Source organism: Coturnix japonica, chromosome 1 (genome assembly GCF_001577835.2).
Source record: "Coturnix japonica isolate 7356 chromosome 1, Coturnix japonica 2.1, whole genome shotgun sequence".
Taxonomy (NCBI): domain Eukaryota; kingdom Metazoa; phylum Chordata; class Aves; order Galliformes; family Phasianidae; genus Coturnix; species Coturnix japonica.
Genome location: NC_029516.1, coordinates 10337658 through 10349272, shown reverse-complemented (window position 1 = coordinate 10349272; position 11615 = coordinate 10337658). Strand labels below are relative to the sequence as shown.

Here is an 11615-nt window from a genome sequence, read left to right as displayed (position 1 = left end):
CCAGGCACATCTGGACATGGTGTTGCTCAGGGTGCAGGTGTCAGGGTTATTGCCCAGTGCCCCACCATGCCAAACACATTATACCCAAAATGTTTTCTTACTGTCTGATGATGGGCTAGTCACCATTTTTAGAAACTATCTGATTGACTTCCCATTTCCTGTGCAAGAAAATATATAAATATGTGTGTATATTCATTTTTCAACATACACGTAGGTAGGTATACATTTATATATAAACTCACATAGAAATGGATGTACAAATAAGCACAAATGCTTCACAGCCTGGAATTGTGAAGTTCTCTACAAGATCTTCATTGGCCCAAGAAGAAGGAAGCACTAGGCTGGGTATCTTCCCAAAGCTATTGGCAGATGGTTGCCTGACACATGAGCTACACATGCTTCCTTTTCCTTAGGCCAATGATGTCACAGAATCACAGAATCACAGAATTGTCCCTGTAGAGAGCTTCAGAACTCTGGGCGGAGTGACAGAAGATGGAGAAGTCAGTGATGCTCCCTAATCTGCTCATGTTCCTGTCCAGGAGTGCAGTCAATGAAATGGCAGAGGGTACAGCAGGACTGGTGGGCAGGATCCATTGGAGAGGCTTACAAAGACCACAATCACCAGGTAGCTGAGGTTATAGGGTCTTCTCTCCCTCTGTGGCTTTGCCAGTTCCTGTCTGCTCTGTAGCACATTCTGCTTTTGCTGAAATTCCTTCCTGTGCTGGATAGGAGTATTTTTGAGCCTCTCTCAATGCCAGGTTCTTCTTAGCAGTGTGCTGGTTTCAGATATGTCTCATTTTACCCTCAGGAACTATGATTCTCAGTCTTTGTTTATACTTTATATCTAGCTGTCCTTAGAAGTGGCAGGTAAAATGATCTAGGATTCTGATGACCTGTAACATCAAGTCTTAGCAATACATGTAAATTCTGTAGTCTTTTTCCTGGTGGCAATTTGCACTGTGTTCACATTCTCTCCCCATTCATAACAATACAAGCATTTTTACTGCAATCTTCCACATCCCAAGAAAATTAATTGGCTTCTATTTACTAATACATTTTAGCCATTTTAGTATGAGCTGGCAAAAAATGACAGCTACCTCTAATGATTCATAAATTTTATTCTCAAAAGTTTCCAAGCCTGTGGTGTTGCCTCGCAGTATTCAGCACTGTACTATAATTTCTTCATTTTCTTGGCATAAAATTACAAATGAATATTACAATTCATTTCCTTCTATGCTATCAATTTGTCTATAAATTGTAATCTAATCCAGTCTTCATTTTCTATTTTACTGGATTCTTGTGAGTTTCATGTTGTAATTCCCCAGTTTCTCACTGTACATTACTCACTTTACATTGTCAATTTTTATCTAGGAAGAAGTTTGAAGGAAAGGCAAATTGAAAGGACAGACAGACAGAGAGATAGGCAGAAAGAAACCTGGCAAATAGTGCAAGAGATAACTGATTTCATTTGTAATTAATATTTTAAACACACTTCTGCTGACTCTTCTGCTACATAATATCAAGGGTTACTTCACCGGCAAATCAGAAATTTCTTGGTTGTAAAAGAGATGTCAGTTGACATTAGATACAGATCTTCATCCAGGTTTGACGCATCACATTTATAGCTGGGAGCAGGAGCTGACTATTGACCAAAATTAATGGTATATTGATCAGTGCCATACAGATACTATGTAATTCAGTTCCACAAATGCACTGTTTTGAGAAAGTTGAGGTGATCCCCTGAGCTGTGGAAGAATCGGGCAGACCAATATGAAAGTTCTGCCCTAAAGAACTATGTCATCTCAGCATAATTTTATGAAACAGGTACACAAACAAAGGGAAGCACTGCCCCAAGGTAGGTACACCACTGTGACAATATTAATGTAAAGGTTTTTTTATTTCCATCAGGTCTTCATGTCAAGCAGCCTGATTATATCTACAGGGTCATTGTTGGCCCAAGGAGAAGGAAGCCTGAGTAGCACATGGCTGCACTCCATAAATTGCCTCACACAGAGCTGTCAACTCCCCATCCATGAGAAGGCAGATGCCCACTGCCTATCCTGCATGAAACTAACCTGGAATTGGAGTTTATGTGTCATGGATCTATAAGATCAGAACAGATAAGAAACAGAACCGTTCTTCTGGTTCACATGATCTTTTCTGCAAATCCTGTAGGGGTTTTTCCCTACTTCTCCACATATGTTCTCCTGCTGTTGGCATGCTTCCCTGTATTTCCATTTTGATGGGCCATGTTCCCTGTGCCTGGCATCCTCAGGCAGAACCCTATGGCTTCTCCACATGTCCTTGTGGGCAGGGATTGCTGCAAGCTGCTGTCATTGCTGGAGATTGTGCAGAGCCCCTTGGCAGCCTCCTGTGATGGGTCCTTTAGCTTAGGTCATTCTTCAACATACTTGTACATCAACCACATATATACACTACATATGTACACGTACATATTCTTATATGAGTATATATATACATATATATAGCATCCATGTATACATAAAACATATATTTATGTATATTCATATGCTTTTTTGCTCATAAATTTATGTGGAGAAAAACAAATGCATATGTATATGTAAATGGACATATCTTTAGACAGAATCAATTCACAGTGCAAAGGAAAGGGGGAAACCCACTGAAGGGAGGTCTCAGCTAATGTGGATGCACTCTGCTAGTTAAAAGGGAAAGATGGTGCATCACATAACACATATTATAAGTTCTTTACTATGTAATTAGTGAGGTGCTGGAACAGGCTGCCCAGGGAGGTTGTGGATGCCCCATCCCTGGATGTGTTCAAGGCCAGGTTAAATGGGGCCCTGGGCAGCCTTGGTCTAGTATTAAATATGGATATTGGTGACCCTGCCTGTGGCGGAGGGGTTGGAGCTTCATGATTCTTGAGGTCCCTTCTAACCAGGTCCATTCTGTGATTCTGTGATATCCCTGTATTCATAAACTGCAAATTTTGCCAATAGAAGTGAGTAAACCTTATTTCTCACAGCGATCAGCTGGAAATTCCCTAGATCTTGATCACTTAGCTTGCTGGATCCCCGAATAGAAGATTTTTTTTAAAAGGAAAGATGTTTCTTAATTAAGAAATGGAAGTTCAGAGCTTCTTGCCTATTGCTGTCCTCAAAGGTGATCTTAAGAAGTCGCTAAACTACCTTGCAATGTAGTTCTCCTTTTATAAATTATAGGTACACTTTTCTCTTGGCCATTAAGCTTTTCAGCTTCAATGACCTGGTATGCCTTACTGAGGAAAGATAAAACACTCTATAGAATGGACACACATATTCAATTGGAATTTCTATATAGCATAATAAAGAATAATAGCAGTACACTGTTCTCTAGGATCAAATTGTAGGAAAGAGAAGAATTATAGCACAATGCCTCTGTAGTATCAGTTCACATCTGTTTGTGCTCTGAAGGAAGAGAGAAGTATGAATCATTGCTTAAGGTGAGCAGCGTCACCTATGCTTACTTTGCTCAGAAAGAAAAATAATCCTCTTTGCATATGAGAACACACTGATAATTAGTGTTTTGGGATTCTGTAAAAATTGTTGTCATACTGTTAGCAGAGTTCAGTTTCTGTGCAAAACAGAAAGGTGGCAACATTTCTTTTTCAATGATGTTTGGCAGGAGCGTTGGATTTTGTAATTATGTGTTCCAAAATACACAAAGAAAAAAATCAACTATAAGAGATAATAATTATCAATGAGAAAACAGCAAGATCTGGGAAACAGAAAGAAAGAATAAGCTCTGTCCTTATCAAGGCAATATGTGTTAGCCAGGCTGAGTTCACATCCTAGTATGGACACGGTGATTTGCAGTGTTTGCATACTTTCATTTACAAAGTAAATATTAGGGCAGAGCTTAAAGTTTACCCTAACCTCACATTAACTGACTAATAATATAACCAACAAGCGTTTGGAAAACCAACAAGATTAGACTCTGTTCACCTTTTCAACCTTCTGTAATTGGGACTAGTGCTGGATAATGAAGTTATCCAGACCAAGGAACTCCTCAACATTTTTTTTTTTTTTTTTTTTTTTACTTTTGTAGAAGAGCTGAAATGAGAGCTGAGAGCTGCTGAGGAGCGGCTGTGAATGTGCTATTGATTTTCTCTCCTACTGTTACTATGAATGAGAAATGCCTTGTAAAACATTCCCATTTAGGTGGAAATCTGAGGGTTTTTTTTATTTCCAGCAAAGTGCAACAGCACCACCAGAATGCTCCTAGAATAAATGAGGATATTTTCTACGAGGAATCATTTTTGGTCAGCTGTGCCAGTGAAATTCTACAGAGCTCCACATTTTTTAACTTTACCTTGACTAAACTGCTGGATTTGAAGTCACTAATGTTATAAAGCTGTCAGAATGCCACCAGAGGTGTGGATCCAATACAGAAGAAGTGTATTTGTCTGCAGTGGTATGTGGCAGAGCTGTTCACACCATGCCAGTCTTCTCACTTGGCAGCATGAGGTGGCATCAGGCATCCTCATTTGCCTGGGGATTCCCATAGGGCAGCAAAGCTGATGGAGTCCGAGCAGCGTGAGCTGCACCTGGTATCAAACACCACAGACTACTTCCAGTTTGAAGTGTTCTCTGGGGAAATTTGGAGGAGGGGGGGATTTTGTTTTCCCTGAATAGTTAAGGATTTCACAGGAAATAAGCAGCTCACTTTGTGATCAGTGCTACGCTTTCAGCCTCTCAGCAAAAGTGTCCCACACTTCGGACGCTGCTCTGAGTGATTTTACCATTTCTAGGGAACATGTTCTAACAGGAGTTAAAATGAGTCTTGCACCATTCCAGTATATTTCAAAATTGAACTGTAACACCTTTATATCTTAAAAGATTGAGTTCTACATCAAATTTATATGACTGCTGAACTGCATTTGTTTAGCTTTAACAAAAATTTTTCTCAGTGCTCACTTTACTATAAAATGTGATGCATTCAGTATTGTAATTGTACTAGACTGCTTAAAAATTAATTCATCCTGCTCTTATTACCTGTACTAGTTGAAAAAACAGCAATAACAAACCAGATGTTGCTGCACATATTTGTGTTTGTTTGTGAAACTTTACATTTTAAACTATTTTACAGAAATGCTAAGTAAAATAGCATCATTGTAGAAACAGCTAAGTGGGAATAATAGAGCACTGCATTGTTATTGTTACCACTTTTAAATGAATAACTGTGAGCATGCTTACTGTATAAATACAAAGTCTATATCAAAACAATCATCCTTTTCAAAAATTTTTTCTCTGTAGTTACTTATACTCATCTGCAATATTAGGTTAGTGTTTAATGGCATGCATAGCTATGAAAGTTTCCAAATCCCATCTGAACACACTAAAGAAATCTAAAGGTGATGGTGCAGTGCCCTGGGCTTCAATGCTCTTTATGAAGTAATACTAGAAGGGTTTTAAATTTTACAGAGGAAATTGATGTATTTCTTAGGTTACTGATCAAAATAAAATAGGGTAAAATGTAGCAATTTCAATAAAATGTGAAGTATTTGAATGCCTGTGTAATTAAATACATATGAATAGGAAGACACTTTACCTCCATTGACTTTGCAATTTTACCAGAACTTAGGGTGTTGAGGACTGTTTCCATGAGGATGAAAATATGATAATCAGAAGTAGATGCTTGTGAATGAGGCCTTGTCTGTGTACAGAAATTCCAGACAAAACCCTACATCTGCCAACACAGCAGGAACAAAGCCAAGAAGCCGCTCCAATCCATGTGGTTCTTAGTTTTTTTTCCAGGCAGTGCCAAGGATGCTCTCCATGCCAGAAATGCCTATTCTGTAGTATCATCGCCTTTCAAATTTGTTGCATTTTGGTTTTGTATATTTCCTGCTGGATTTGTGTTTCTGCCTCCAACAGAAAAACACAGCCATAATCTAATCAATCCCCTGTCTCCATTAACACAAAACACGAGGACACTTAATTACCCTTCCTCCCCCCTTGAGAATGAATTAAAAATGTTCCAGGCAGCGCAAAACAATGGATTAGTATTTCAGTGTTAATTCTGCCACAGTTTTTCCTCATGTTTGTGGTGGTTTAAAATGAATCAGACTAACACTTCTCTCTTTCTGTCTACAGCATCCCCATTTTCAGAGCTGGAAGAAGAGAAGTATTGTTGTCTCTATTCTGCCAGCAAACCTTAATACCAGGTCTTGTAGGAAGCAGGTTTTGATCTATTCAATTTATGTTCAGACGATGTTTGTTTTGTTGTCATCTGTGCTCTTTGAAATCCACCTGAAATCAAAGCAAATCTGGAATCATCTTCTGCTCTCCCAAGCAATGGAATATCAAGCAACTTCTTTCCTATCTTATCTCTCTCAGGTCAGTGATTGAAATAAAGAGAGATAGCTCCAAGTCACTATCAAATGTATCCAAGAATGTATCTGCAATTGGGGACCATATATTCCTTACCTACATTTTGTTTCAGGGATTCTGAATGTTTATCACTGTATTTATTTATTTGTTTGTTTGTTTGTTTGTTTCTGTGTTATTTATTTTTCAAGGTAATAAACAGAAACTGCTCTTTAAGTAAAACCTGGTTATACGTATAAATTTTATTACTTTCTGTTTTGGCTTGTTAGAACTGTGCTGGGAAGAGCTTTGGGATAATATACAACATGGGTTTTAATGTAACAGCATCATTTAGAGGCACTTCTTTGAAATTAAAATTTGCTATCTGAAAACTATGAGATCTTTAATTAAGAGTAGATGGTATGGAATCACTGCATAGAATGTACCATATGATTTAAATGTACAATGAGATCTAACTCCTACAGAGTGAGATGTTCATGTTTGCTGTAGTGAGCAGGAGCTCTTCAGTTCTGCTGTCAAAAGCCTAAAAGTACAACAGCATTTTTCCTATTAGAATGATTTGGCAGCCTGAATGACTGGGGCAATATATAAGGAGATACCAAGAAAATTATTTTTCCCCATTATATCAAAGAATGTCTCAACTTCGAAAGATTCTGAAGTGCATAAGAATGGGGAAGAAATCTGAGTGTGAAAAATATTCCCGCCAGAATATAATGAATTAAGAGAATTGTGAGAAGAGTTATGGAGTTTCTGTTTTGTTCATTGCCTTTTTTCTTTGCAGGTGGTAATTACTTGCCAAAACTGAAACTTTTGCAAATGGGTGGAAAGCATAAACTATGATGCATTTCAATGCCAGAATTCTCAAGAATAAATTATTTCAGAGAAATTTCAAAGACAACAAATCCTTTTCAAGATTAGAAAGGTGGCTTTGTGTAATGGAGTGAAAACAACAACAAAAAGTTCAAAACTGAAGTACTTAGAAACCAAGATAATGTTTTTACTGCACTGAACTCAGTTCACTTTGGGTGTTCTGGTCAAAACTAATGATGTATTCAATTTTCATTTCTCTTTTTTTCTTTATAATACTAATATTCTATTTTCTTGAAAATTTCCATTGTTACTCAGCCTGGAGAAGAAAAGGGAGATCTTATGGCAGCCTTACCATATCTAAAAGTTACCCATAGGAAAGACAGAGAGAGATTCTCTATCAAGAAGTGTTTTGACAAAGGATAGTGGTTTTGAACTTAAAGAGAGTAGATTTAAATAAAATAATAGGAAGAAATTCTACAATATGAGGGTGGTGAGACCCCGGAACAGATTGCCCAGAGAAGCTGTGGATGCTTCATCTCTGGAGGTGTTCAAGCCCAGGCTGGATTGGGCCCTGATGAACATGGTTTAGTAAAATGTGTCCCTGAGCACGGAAGATGTGTTGGACCTAGAAGATCTTCAAGGTCCTTTCCTATCCAAACCATTCTATGATTGCATGATTCATCAGTTACAAAGCTATTTCACACTTGCATCTGATAATCAACAACTATATTATTCTTAGTCTTTGGAAATGAGTGATTGCTTCATTTATCTGAACTGTAGTATGTATACCAGAGAAACTTCACTAATCTCATGAAGCTACAGAGAAGAAAAATAATTAGAAAATATTAAAATTTAATTATTGTGAATTTTTAATTGTAAAAAGCTGTGCTTTAATTTTACCCAGTTGGCTTCTCTATCTTATTGCATACTATACTAAATGTTGATGTCAGATAAAATAAGGTGTTGTAGTAAAGCTAATCTTTTGCTTCTGATGGGATGTTAAGCTTTCTTTCAATTAACTTCTATTTACGAAGCACAAACAGTGCTAAATCTGAAATATTTAGATCTATTTTTTTTTTTCTTACTCAACTATTGCTAATCTGGATTTCAATGTTAATCTATATTCAAATCTCTGACGGCATTTATATGTGTCCCTTCCTTTTTAAAAAGCAAGCTCTGGTAATGGTTGCAGAAACATTCCTCCTTTTTACCTTGAAATATAATGTATCTCAGAAATTATAGTGCCAGAATTGTGCAAAGTACACATGTTCTATGACTTCCTAACCACTCTGAGTTACTTTTGAGAGGTTCACTGCAGAAATATACATATAATTTTCATTAGATGGAAAGACCAGTGCCGTGTTACATAAATTAAAGATACTGCAAAATCACTTCAGATTGTAATAGGACTTGCTGGCTTCCCATACGTATGCTGACAGCATTTATGTTTTCCTGTAAAGCACACTGAAGTAATCAAGGAAGAACTCTTAAAAGTATTAGCTGTTCTTCATCCAAAGCTATGTATAGGAAGTACTAGTGTAGTACAATTAAAAAGTCTTAAATCATGAGACAGCAATGTAAAATTTCCAATTATATCAAGGAACTAATAAGAGAGTATCTTTTTTATTTATCCTATTGTAGTTAAAGCACTTTATATGAATTCAATTTTGATGAAATTTATCTATTTTTTGTGTTATTTATGGGAGCTTTTGCTGCTTGTCAACAATGCATATTTTTTTAAGAGAACATTATAGAGTGAAACATATACTGGAATATTATTACTTGGCATCTTTTCATATATTTTCCATACTTTTAATTTTATTTTCATTTTTATGTAATGTATTCTTTATGAGAGTTTAAACACATGCTTAAATGCACATACAGACATAGTCTCTTCAACATCAGCTGAATGACTGATCTTTTATAAAACATATTAACTGGTAATATATCAAATTAGTCATACACATAAGTATTTTCAGGATTGGGTCATGATCTTTTAAGTGACATGAGTCTCTAGATACTTGGGTGCTTTTTGTTCCTTAAAACTGATATGTAACATTTCTTTAGCATATTCTGGCACATGTTAGTAGCAGAATGTCTCTCTGCATTTTTCATTTTGTAATTCATATTAAATTGCACTGAATAATGCAAACATATAGACTTCTGTAGCAAACTGACTAGAAGTCTATCAAAATCTGAACTGTCTGATGTAATCAAAATTTGCTTGCTAAATCTAATTCCCTCTCAGAGCTTTTTATACGTTTGCTAATGCCTCACTTTGTGTTACACTAGATAAGTCACTTTGCATTATGGTTGTATAGCGCAACATGTCATAAACGACTTGAGCAGGTGTGACATAGTGGAAAGCGGTGACTGGGACTTGATATTCTAAAAAGGTAACCTAAATGACCATGAAAGAGAATTCTTACTGCTTTCTTATTTAGTTGTTTTAATTTGTTAAGATCTTATGTATGTATAATTATGGAATCAAAATTAATGAAATCCTCCCTTTGATTCATCAATATAAGGATCCACAAAAAGCAGTAGTGTATTGAGTCTGGTTTACATGGCAAAAGCCATAGAAATATATCACTGCGTGCATGAAATATTAGTCCTTGTATATCAGTGTTACTGCAACAGCTATATTAGTAAATGTGCTGGATCTTACACTGATTTCACTTATTTTGCATCAGGGTCTGGCAGGCATGTACTTCCATAAACCTCTGTATGCTGGTGCAAAATTATTTTACCTTATATTTATTGTTATCTTTAAAGCAAAAAAAAATTTCCTATTAAAGACAAATTGTATTTGAATATGATCACACTATATGGCAATGAAGACTTCTTTTATTTTTCTGCATAATCAATTGCATTTTTACTGGATTGTATATGGATTCCATTTACTTTTACTTTAATTTATGAACATTAATTCATATGAAAACTGTTCTGAAACTAATGGTATGGCCTGAAACAACTCTGTTCTCCACTGTAATGACACCAAGGCACCTCAGACACAGCAGGAAGATGCCTACACAAACACTGTGGTAGAGGTTGGCTGCTTGACCTTCTTTCATTGCTTGCCAAGGGCAGAACACCACACTGTTGTGACTGTGTCCTTTATGAACGATGCAGTTTTCAGTAGTAAAACAGACTGAGGTTATTAAGTAAGGCATATCCTTCTTTTAGCAGTGATTACTTTCAGACTCTGTTAACAGCATTCAGAACAGAGAGCTCCATTTTTACAAGGTATTTTTAAATGAAAAGGGTTTTGTAGCCTTATAAAATGTACTTGTATTGCATTGGAGGTATTTTCTTATTGAATGGGACCACAGGAGAATTTTTCAAAGGGAGTTGTGCACCGTAACATACTGAATACCTAAAAGATGTGTCTATGTTGGACTGGAGAACTGTTTCATGTGGAAGACATTTGTTGCCAACTACAGACTCAAACACAGTGGGGAATTAGTTTTGGCATAGCTCATACAAGACATGTGATTGGCTCAGTAGTATAATAAAATAAGATTGGAAAACATGAAAGAAAAAAAGGGCAACACATCCTATAAATAAAATAAACCTACAGTGACAAAAATAAGAAATTAAGCACCTGACTACTCTTATCTCATTACACAGCTGACTGCAATCAGTTCAGACCACATCTAGCCCCTCTCTGTGGATTAAATGGGAACATATTTTTCAAAGGATCTAAAAGGGAAATATTTTAGCACAAATCATTTTGACACAACACAATACAACGTTTAATTTCCAGTTGCTAAGGTATCTGATATAGTTCTTTCCTTAAGAAATGTTAGTGTAGAAGAATATGTTAATTAGCCATAGGATTAATAGTTGCTTAAAGTGACATCATGTGACAATCCAGTATTATTTTTGTTCCACATTTTCCCTCAACAAACATTTTAGCCCTCTGAAGTGGAAGAAAGGAAGAAAAAGGGAGAGAGAGAAAAAAAGATATGTTGCTGCATAGGAGAGTCAGTGAGTACAGATAAAACATCATTAAACAGGCTACATGAAATATGCACTGCTTTTCTGCAGATAAAATAGCTGCTATATTTATCGGCATACTCTAGTGTTTTAAAATTTCTTCATTAAGTCAGTGCTTGTGAGAGGTGCAAGACTGACAGCAAAGAATATGAAGTTCTTTGTCTGTCTCCTTGAAAAGTACTGAGTAGGCAGCAAAGTCCTGGTTCCCTTTTCCTTTAAAATTATTTGTCAATTGTGTCACTGTTGAATTTACTGAGTGATTTAACTTTGATTGACAAGAATAATTCATGTACTGGGTGCCTCTCTGCACGGTAGTACCATTACATATCAAATATGCACGGAAGGCAACATTAAAAGAGAAGAAGCATCTGTTTCTGTAGCTGTTCCATGTCTTTCAACACCAGATCATAAACAGAACCTGACAATCTTGGGGACGTACCAAGCTCATGCAAATCAGTT

General features: G+C 36.4%; 1 long non-coding RNA gene across 1 annotated transcript; it reads left to right on the top strand.

The window, feature by feature from the left end:
- Nucleotides 1-472: 472 nt before the first annotated feature.
- On the top strand, nt 473-7341 carry LOC116653363. The gene is made up of 3 exons (XR_004307010.1): nt 473-625; nt 6114-6356; nt 7129-7341. It is a non-coding gene; the product is annotated as an uncharacterized LOC116653363 (long non-coding RNA).
- Nucleotides 7342-11615: the final 4274 nt, after the last annotated feature.